At 46.1% G+C, this 9,413-nt stretch overlaps 1 long non-coding RNA gene across 1 annotated transcript; it reads left to right on the top strand.

Moving 5' to 3' along the window:
• Positions 1 to 5,174: 5,174 nt before the first annotated feature.
• On the top strand, positions 5,175 to 7,295 carry LOC134377651 (uncharacterized). Its single transcript, XR_010023554.1, has 3 exons — positions 5,175 to 5,206; positions 5,793 to 5,895; positions 7,087 to 7,295. It is a non-coding gene; the product is annotated as an uncharacterized LOC134377651 (long non-coding RNA).
• The last annotated feature ends 2,118 nt before the right edge of the window (positions 7,296 to 9,413 follow it).

Genomic DNA, 9,413 nt, shown 5'->3' with positions numbered 1-9,413 from the left:
TAGGCTATAAGCACACAAGTTGATCTCTGGGTTCTTTATTCTGTTCCATAGAACCATGTGTCTGTTTTTATGCCAGTACCATGCTGTTTTATTACTATATCTTTGCTGTATAATTTGAAGTCAGGTAGTGTGATGCCTCTAGCTTTGTTTATTTTGCTCAGGTTTTCTTTGGCTATGCAGGGTCTTTTGTTGTTCCGTATGAATGCTAGGATTATTTTTCCTCTTTCTGTGAAGAATGCCATTGGTATTTTGATGGGAATTGTGTTGAATCTGTAGATCGCTTTGGGTGGTATGGACATTTTCACAATGTTAAGTCTTCCAATCCATGAACATGTAATGTCTTTCCATCTTTTGGAGTTGTCTTTAATTTCTTTCAGCAGTGATTTGTAGTTCTTCTTGTAGAGATCATTCACTGATTTGGTTAAATTTATTCTTAGGTATTTTATTCTTTTGGTAGCTATTGTAAATGGGCTTGCTTTCTTTACTTATTTTTCTGCTAGTTCATTGTTGGTGTATAAGAACACTACTGACATTTTGTGTATTGATTTTGTATTCTGCAACTTTGTTGAATTCATTTATCAGCTCTAGGAGGTTTTTTTGGTAGAGTTTTTAGGTTTTTCTATATATAGAATCATGTCATCTGCAAACAGGGACAATTTGACTTGATCTTTTCCAATTTGGATGCCTTTTATTTCTTTCTCTTGCCTGATTGCTCTGGCTAGTACTTCCAATACTATGTAGAATAGGAGTAGTGAGAGCGGGCATCCTCGTCTTGTTCCCATTCTTAAGAGAAAGGCTTTCAGCTTTTCTCCATTCAGGAGGATATTGGCAGTGGGTTTGTCATATATGGTTTTTATTGTGTTGAGATACTTTCCTTCTGTACCTAATTTGCTGAGAGTCTTTATCATGAAGTGATGTTGAATTTTGTCAAATGCTTTTTCTGAACCCATTGAGATAATCATATGGTTTTTGTCCTTGATTTTGTTAATGTGGTGTATCACATTTATTGACCTGCATATGTTGAACTATCCTTGCATCCCAAGAATGAATCCCACTTGATCATGGTTTATAATCTTTTTGATGTGCTGTTGTACTCTATTTGCTAATATTTTGTTGAGGATTTCTGCATCTATGTTCATCAAGGATATTGGTCTTTAGTTTTCTTTTTTTGTTGTGGTGGTGTCTTTGTCTGATTTTGGTATCAGGGTGATGCTGGACTCATAGAATGAGTTTGGGAGAATGGCCTCTGTTTCAATTTTTTGAAATAGTTTGAAAAGGATTGATGTTAATTCTTCTTTAATGGTTTGGTAGAATTCAGCAGTGAAGCTGTCTGGTCCTAGGTTTTTCTTTGTTAGGAGACTGCTGATTACTGCTTTGATCTTGTTGCTTGTTATTGGTCTGTTCATGTTTTCTATTTCTTCTTGGCTCAGTCTTGGTAGTTGATATGTTTCCAGAAATTTGTCCATTTCCTCCAGATTTTCAAGTTTGTTGGAATATAGATATTCATAATAGTCTGTAATGATTCCTTGTATTTCTGTGGTATCACTTGTGATGTCTCCTTTTTCATTTCTGATTTTTGTTATTTGGGTCTTCTCTCTTCTTTTTTTAGTAGTCTAGCTAATGGTTTGTCTGTTTTGTTTATCTTCTCAAAAAAACAACTTCTGTTTTGTCAATCTTTTGTATCTTTTTTGGTCTCTATTTCATTTAGTTCTGCTCTGATCTTAATTATTTCTTTCCATCTACTAATTTGGGGATTGGATTGTTCTCACTTTTCTACTTCTTCAAGGTGTAATGTTAGGTTGTTTATTTGAAGTCTTTCTAATCTTTTGATGTAAGCATTTATTGCAATGATATTTTTAAAGTTTAAAAACAAGTCCAAAGTATAGCACTAACTAGGGAAATAATTCAGAGAATTGAGGCAATGTTCACTCAAATTCCTCAGGTAAAAAAATAAAATAAAATAAGTGCCTTCCATATGACAGGTCTTGGAGAACTGAAGCAAATGTCATTTTGTTTTTTCCTGCAGTATCCATTCAGTCCAATTCCACAAACACTTACTGCACACCCACTAAGCCCCCTGCACAGGTCTGGGGACCAGGGAATCACAGGTGTGAAAGGCAGGTCCTCTCCGTGCAGTTAGGAGAGAAAGGGGCTAATCTAGGAACATCCTCAGCCCCTGCTCACTCTGAGATAGAAAACTCAGGCCCCCACTTCTCCATCCTGAATTATCCCTCAGCCACCTGCTCATCCCACCTCAGCTGTATGCTAACCTATCACTTAGATGGAGTGTCATCAAATAGTGTCTGCCACCTACTTAATTTAACATCCTCCCAACTTCCCTGCAGATTTTATTTTGGCTGTGATCAGAAAATGTGCCACAGATGGCTCTCAGTGAGTGATTCCATGTCACACCAGCTGCCATACCCTGGGAGGCTGAATGAGCCCCATTCCATGAGCTCTGACCAGGCTCCCGTGCTCTTCTTGAGCATCACCTGTGTTTTTGTCCTCGGGCTGCCCAGCTGCTATGAATGCTGCCAGCCTTGGGCCGGCAGCCTGGGGTACTCACACAGTTACGGGGACAGCAGAGGGTTGCACCCATAGCTCTGAGGCCTTCTGACTTACCAGCTCATCCCTATACTCTACTGGAGTCAGCCCCTGCTCACCTCTTCACATTCCCCTCACTCTCCATGAGTGACCTCATTCCCTCCTGTATCTTCTATTGCTACAACCTGATAAGTCCTAGGTCTATATCTGTAGCCACCTCTCCTAGCTCAATATCTGGGTGTCCGCTGCCCCTCACTGGCCACCTGCACCAAGCAACTGCAGACACTTCATGGTCACTGTGCTCCCTATGGGCCCTCTTCTCTTCTGAAACACCCAGACCATGCTCACCTGAGAGTATCCCCCAACTCTTTCTCCTCCAAGGCTCCCTCCCCAGCACCTGATTACCTGGTCCTGCTGAGTCCCCTTCATATGTGCAGCTCTCCTTTCTCCCATCCCCCCTCGCTTTACAGTCCTTCCCCTTTTTCATTTAGAATGCTGTGATGACTTATTATAATCGTCTCTCTGTATTTAGTCTTGGCATCCTTGCCCCAATCCATTCTCCAACATACTGCCAGAGAGATTTTTTTAAAACACAGATTTGATTGTGACATCCCCTGCTCAGAGCCCCGTGACAGCGCAGCACCTGCAGCCACCATCATAATCTGCTCTTCCTTAGCTCCTGCTGGGTGCCAGGCTCTCTTTGAAGCAGTTTGTCTTAAGTTGCTCATCCAACCCTCATGATGGCCTGAGAGGAGAGTATAGTTATTATCCCAACTCTAGAGATGAATAAACTGAAGCACAGAGAGGTCACTTGGCTAATAAGTGGTGGAGCTGGAATCCAGACTCCTGCCCACGTTCTTCATCCTGTCCTACACCACCTCTCAAGCCTTGTTATTCTCTTAGCAGAAGAGTCCCTCTGATATTCCAGTGAAACCTCAGGTGGAATCCTAGGAATGTACACAAAAACAATGAAAGTGAAGGAGGGGGACACAGGCCCCAAAGCCATGCCTCCCCTTCATGCGCCTGAGGTTCCTTCTTGGGCCTGCGGGTCTCTTGGGGGCCTGTTTGGAAACACTGGCCTGCAGGCTGGATTCTCATGTTCTGAAATTGATTGGCCTGAGTTCCTGGGGCTGCAGTCATCCAAGGGTCAGGGAGCTATGGCAAGTGCACTCAGTGCCAGGGTGTGAGAGCAAAAAGCAGTGCCAGGGAGCTGCTGAGGCGATGGGTGGGTCAGGAAGGCAGAGTCAGAATAACTGGGCTGCAGGAGACCTGGGGCCCTGGTGGGGCAGGGCGCTGGGTCAGGAAGTTTGGACACCAAGTGGGCTGTGCTCCTGGGGGGCGGGAGCATCACTGGAGCTGGGTCCTCCTCGCAGACCCTCTCAGTCCTCACTCCCAGGTACCTGCATGCACTGTCCCTCCTGCCCAGTGGCCCTTCCTTCCCGTTCCACTGGCTGGTGCCTGCCCATGCCTCCGGACACAGCTCTGCACAGCCTCTTCAGCCAGGCTTTTCCTGACTTTGCCAGGCTGAGTTCACCTCGCCCTCCTCTGTGCTTCCCACAATGCTGCAAACACACCTGTATGGTGGCATCTGGCATTTTATTTATATTTATATTTTTTATTTACAGACTTGCCTCTGTCCCCAGTTTCCAGACTAATCTCATCAGAATCACGGGGTGTAAAAGCCAGGTATCGGAGTCTCAAAGCTCCTAAGGCGAAGAACCTCTGAATACGAGTATGGGCAACTCCAGGCCAGAAGGCGTCACCTCCAGCTCCACCTCCTGGGTAGGGCTTGACCCAAACAGGTGTTAGATGATGGAGCGGGGGAGCCTCAGGGAGCCCTGGGGAGGCTGCCTGACGAGTGTCCGCACACCGTCCTCCACCTTCCCTGTGAGCTGCCTTGGGACGGTATCAGTTTTCTCCCGTCCTCCTTCTGGCCAATCAAGCCAAGTTTAGCTCTCTGAGGTCAAAAGAAACCCCTGCAGAGTCCAGCCAGCCAGAGATGTCGCCGGGTTCCCCTCCCACCTGCCACAGGTAGAGGGTCACATCAGTGGTGCCCCGACATGCCTCCATGTCCAACATGGCGCTGCTCTTGGCCACCATTCCCCAGGAGCTCATTCCACGGTAGCCTTTGCTGAATGCCCTGGACGCAGCACTGATGGGCAAAGAGCAGGGTCTTTGCAACCAACTCAGGTATGAATCCTGCGGAGAATTATCTCTGTACATCCCCAGCTCCTCTTCTGTAGAGATGCAGGTAAAAATGGTGTGCACTCCCAGAACGTAAGTTCTGTGATTTCCATGCATTGCACTTAGAACAGTGTCTGGCACAGACAATAAAGACATCTTAGAGTGATTGAATGAATGAATGAATGAATGAATGAATGAGAGAAGGTAGTGTATGTGAAGCACCTGCCACCTCCACACAGTGGGGCTTAGTGTAAGTGTAAGTGTAGGGATAACGAGTTTGAAATAGTGACCAACTTTCTTCTCCAACATTGCCTCCCTTTGTCCTTCCTGGTGACCCATCAGCCACACTTCCTGGGCTCATTGCCCCAGGGGAGGAATGAGATGAATCATAAAGCAAAAAATAGCACACAAGTCTTTCTTGGCCTTAGTTTCCAAAAGCCCTTGTGGAAAATCCCTTGCCCTGGGAAAAGACAAAAAGGTGAGACGTGGGGCTTGGGAGAGTGGGGTTTCTCCCAGAAGGAGGGAGACAGAGGGACAGTCATGAGCACAGAGGGTGGGGAAGTCCACAGAGAGAAGGTGAGTGGAGCTCCCTAGGGGTGTGGTGCTTCTGCAAAGAGCCACCTGAGGGCCGTGGAGGAACTGAGCTCAGCATTCACTGGCTGCTGGCCTCTCCTGCGGCGAGTAAGGCCAATCACCACCAGCCAGGAGCCCCAGGGGATCACTTCACCCTATCACAGCGTTCTCTGCCCACCTGCTGCTAGGGTCCCTGAGGCTGTGCTTGAGGTCAGCCAGCCAGGCCCACTGAGCGTCCAGCTAGAGGGTGTCTCTATGTTCCCAGACCAAGCTTATCCTCATCCAGCTTACTGCATGTCAACAGCCCCTTACCAAGTCTTAGGAATCCCCCAAGCCCAAGAGAAGGAGCTGTGTCTGTATGGGGACACAAAGGTCTCACCCCTCCTAAAGGAGTGAGGGACCCCAAATTAATCAATTGGTAGAGACCCGCCTTGAGTCAAGACCATCATAAAATACAAGCCCATTACTACCAAATTTATTTTTCTCTTTAGGAGATTCTTCATCCCGAATTTCTTCAGTATTGATGACCACCCACTGGTCAACATTTTGACTTAAAGAGTAACCCCAAACAAGCCCCACTTGCGGGTGACTGCGGTATGTCCCTAGGCTCATTTCAAACTTTGTGTAGACAACCCCAGTTCCACAACTGAAGCGGGATCCAGAGCTTCCACCTTCCTTTACCTGCCTCCCCAAGATATGCTCTAGTTTGTTAATATCTTTTAAAACATGGTGCCCACAATGGTCAAGAAGGCTTTGTCCCTTATCAGACTCCCCTCTCCAAAGATGGGGGGACTTCAAAATGGCTTTTATTTTTTATTATTATTATTATTTTACCTGTAAGGGGATTGTAACCCTCGGCACGGTGTGGTCTGCACCACGCTCAGCCAGTGAGCGCACCGGCCATCCCTATGTAGGATCCGAACCCACGGCCTCAGCGCTACCAGTGCCGCACTCTCCCGAGTGAGCCACGGAGCCAGCCCTCAAAATGGCTTTTAGATGATCCATTGCTAAGGCGATTGTTTTGCCCTGACCCTCCAGGACCTTGCCCCCATGGGTGGATGTCACTGTGCCATGGTAAAATTGCAACTGTACATCTCACATTCCCCAGTAAAGCCAGTAATGAGCTCCCGTGGCCGAGAGTGTGAGCAATTTTTTATTTGAGATAAAAAAAAAAAGCATTTCCATGAAGACTAGATAGATAATTGATAGAGGCTTTCATAAACATCTAGAAAACATTTTCATTTTTTCATTTTGTACTTTTTTTTTTTTTTTGCCTCTAAGAAAATTCTTAGGGCACTTTCACCAAGAGTTATTTTAACTACAAAGTGTTATTGCTTTAGTGAACACCTAGCACTTAGTCCATATAGATCCCAGCAGTGAAAAGCCATTTTTAAGGACTGCTCCATCTAATTAAATATCTTTCTGATCATCTGTCTGGTGTGTCAGTGAGGGGAAGGATACACTTCATTTATTTAATCCTAAAATTAGCCATTTATACAAATATGTATCCAGATATCCAAAGTGTCAAGCCTCTGGCAGCTTAGCCAAGGACTAAGGAGTAGTTGGATGTGATGAGAAACGCTGGAGATGAGCAAGATGGGAGAAGCGACTGTGAACACGAGGTGTACCATGTCCCATCGTGGAGAACGGCCGCAAAGGGTAGGGAGGGCCACCCTCCAAGAGACCTGGAAGAAAAGTCTGGAAACTGATGCCCTCCCTCCCCTCATTCTCTGAAAGGCAGCAAGCAGAGTGCTCTGTTTTTATAACCATTTATTCATTACGCAGAAGCCTGAGGACCCAACCAGCTGGAATTCCGACAGGAAGAGCCTTGGTTTATCTTGGAGCTGTGCTGGTTTCCACCTCCCGGGGAATGTCTGCAAAGACTCATGCATCTGACGATCGTTTTCTGGGAGTCTCCTGAGACAGGTGGTGCTTGGCCCAACGTTTCCAGAATGCCTCGTCAAGGGGCAGACTGAGAAAGGGAAATAAAAATGTGAACCGCTTGAGAAGGTGTATCCCATCCACATCCCTTGCCCGAGTGTTCTGAGTGTGTACAGGGGAGGCCCATGGGGGTGCAGGGGCAGAAGTGAACTAGAGTTTTTACAGCTGAGTGTGACCTGGAGGAGGTACCCCCATGTTCTGACCGGTACAGTCTTTCATGTTTTCAGAAGCGTGCACATATATAATCCCACTTGATCCTAACAGTGATGATACCGTTATACAGATGGGGAAACTGAGGCTCAGAGCATGTGAGTTGCACACACTGAGACCACTGAAACACAACTCCAGGTTTTCTGACTCCAAATCCAGAATTTTATCCAAAGCTTGATACACTTTTCAGAGAACAAGGACAAAACTAGAATTGATTAGATACCTACTGTGTACCTGGCCCATCTTTTTTCCTATTTAATCCTCTTACCATCCTGCCTGGTAAGTATGAACTTGCCCATTTTACTGACGAGGAAGCAAGCTCAGCATTAGACAATTTGACCAACTCAAAAGTGGTGGGCAGTTGGAGTTAAAACTCAGTTCTGCCAGCTTCCAAAGCCAATTTTCTCTCCTCTCTGCTGATCTAGGCCTTTTATATTAGATATGAGAAAACAAAGCCCCAAGAGGGTAAGTGACTTGGGATCACACAGCAGGTTCAACAAAGAGCTGAGACCAGAATCTGACCCATTATAGCACGAGGACTGGGCTGGCTTATTGTCTAATCGTTGTTGCCCTGAAATCAAAGAAGACTATAATGAGGTACCTGTTTGGTGCTTTATAAACAGCTGTCGCATTTAATAGAACAAAGTATTGAAGCAGGTCTGGGGCCTCAAAATGCCCAAAAGAGTGATATCAAAGCCTGTGGCTAGGGGTAGATCCAAGTCAGTTCTATGTATAGATGTAAGTGCTCCCTGGTGTTTTCAACATGCTTGTCTGAGCAGCCTCAAAAACTCTCTACCAGACTGCTATCTTCATAGGCGCCACGAACTGTGCTGTGAGTATCTGTGGATGCTGAATAGTAAGCCTACTGAATATGTCATCGTCTGCAGATAGCCCACCTGTGACTCCAGTCCACCAAACAAAAGTAGACAATACGGCCACCTGAACTGTGGGCATATGGCCAAGTGGTCACCAGACGTGGCCTGTGTCTCTGGAGCCCAAAGCCCCCGAGCACTGCAGAGAATAATAGAGATGCAGAGGCTATTCCTAGATTCCCACTGGAAGTCCTTTGAACAGTGACAAAAGGAGACACAGACGGAGGAGAGAGTGGTGGCAGATGGTCTCCATCCTGGGAGAAGCATAAGAGATGCCGACGTCAGGAAAAAATGGGCACTGTGATCCTAGTGATGACTCTATTTCCTGTTGCAGGCTACTTGGCAGGGATTCTGCTAGAAGGAAAACTTACTGTAGAACCTTACTAGTCTCCAGTCATCCCAATTAGTCCAGCATCTGAAGAAATGGGGGATTCTTACAACTGGAAAAGGATACTTCACCTGGGCACTGGTTGGGGCTTAGTTGCCACTGAGAGTGGAGTTCTGCAAATTTTTATAAAGATGCAAATTTTATAAAGGCTCATTAGTACCGTGCGGTGGGGAGGAGGGGAAGGGAAAAAAGAAAGTGGATGTCTGAGCCTTTCAAAGGTCAAGGATTGGAAAGCAGGTCTGAATCGCTGGGCCATATTGCAGTGAGGACAGCACATCCCAAGAGAGACACTCGTCACTAGGAAAGCACTCAGGACCACTGCGAGCACTGTCAGGTTGTGCACTGAACAGCATTGGGGGCACCATTTACTTCTTAACCTCTTTTCAGATTTGTACAGTGCACAACCTGCCTGTTATATGTGAGGGGCCTGGGTAAACATTGAACAGTTCTAAAGCATGAAGATCAGAGAAGAGAAGTGATTCTAGATATAGCATATTGCTAATACTGGAATGCACCCTAACCCAGTTGCCTTGGTACCCTGGAGAGTCTGGAGGAAGATGGCTTCAGGTTTGTTCGATGTTACTGAGCCGTAGCACCAAGCGTCATTACAATTTAGGGCACAGACGATTTTTGTATGGAACACACCATTCTCATCCTCAGTTCTCCAGAGCCAGGGTGAACTAACTAAGATTTATCCTGAG

The sequence above is a fragment of the Cynocephalus volans genome, chromosome 5 (genome assembly GCF_027409185.1).
Source record: "Cynocephalus volans isolate mCynVol1 chromosome 5, mCynVol1.pri, whole genome shotgun sequence".
NCBI classification, from domain to species: domain Eukaryota; kingdom Metazoa; phylum Chordata; class Mammalia; order Dermoptera; family Cynocephalidae; genus Cynocephalus; species Cynocephalus volans.
The sequence above is the reverse complement of the archived record's forward strand: the minus strand, read 5'-3'. Positions and strand labels throughout refer to the sequence as shown.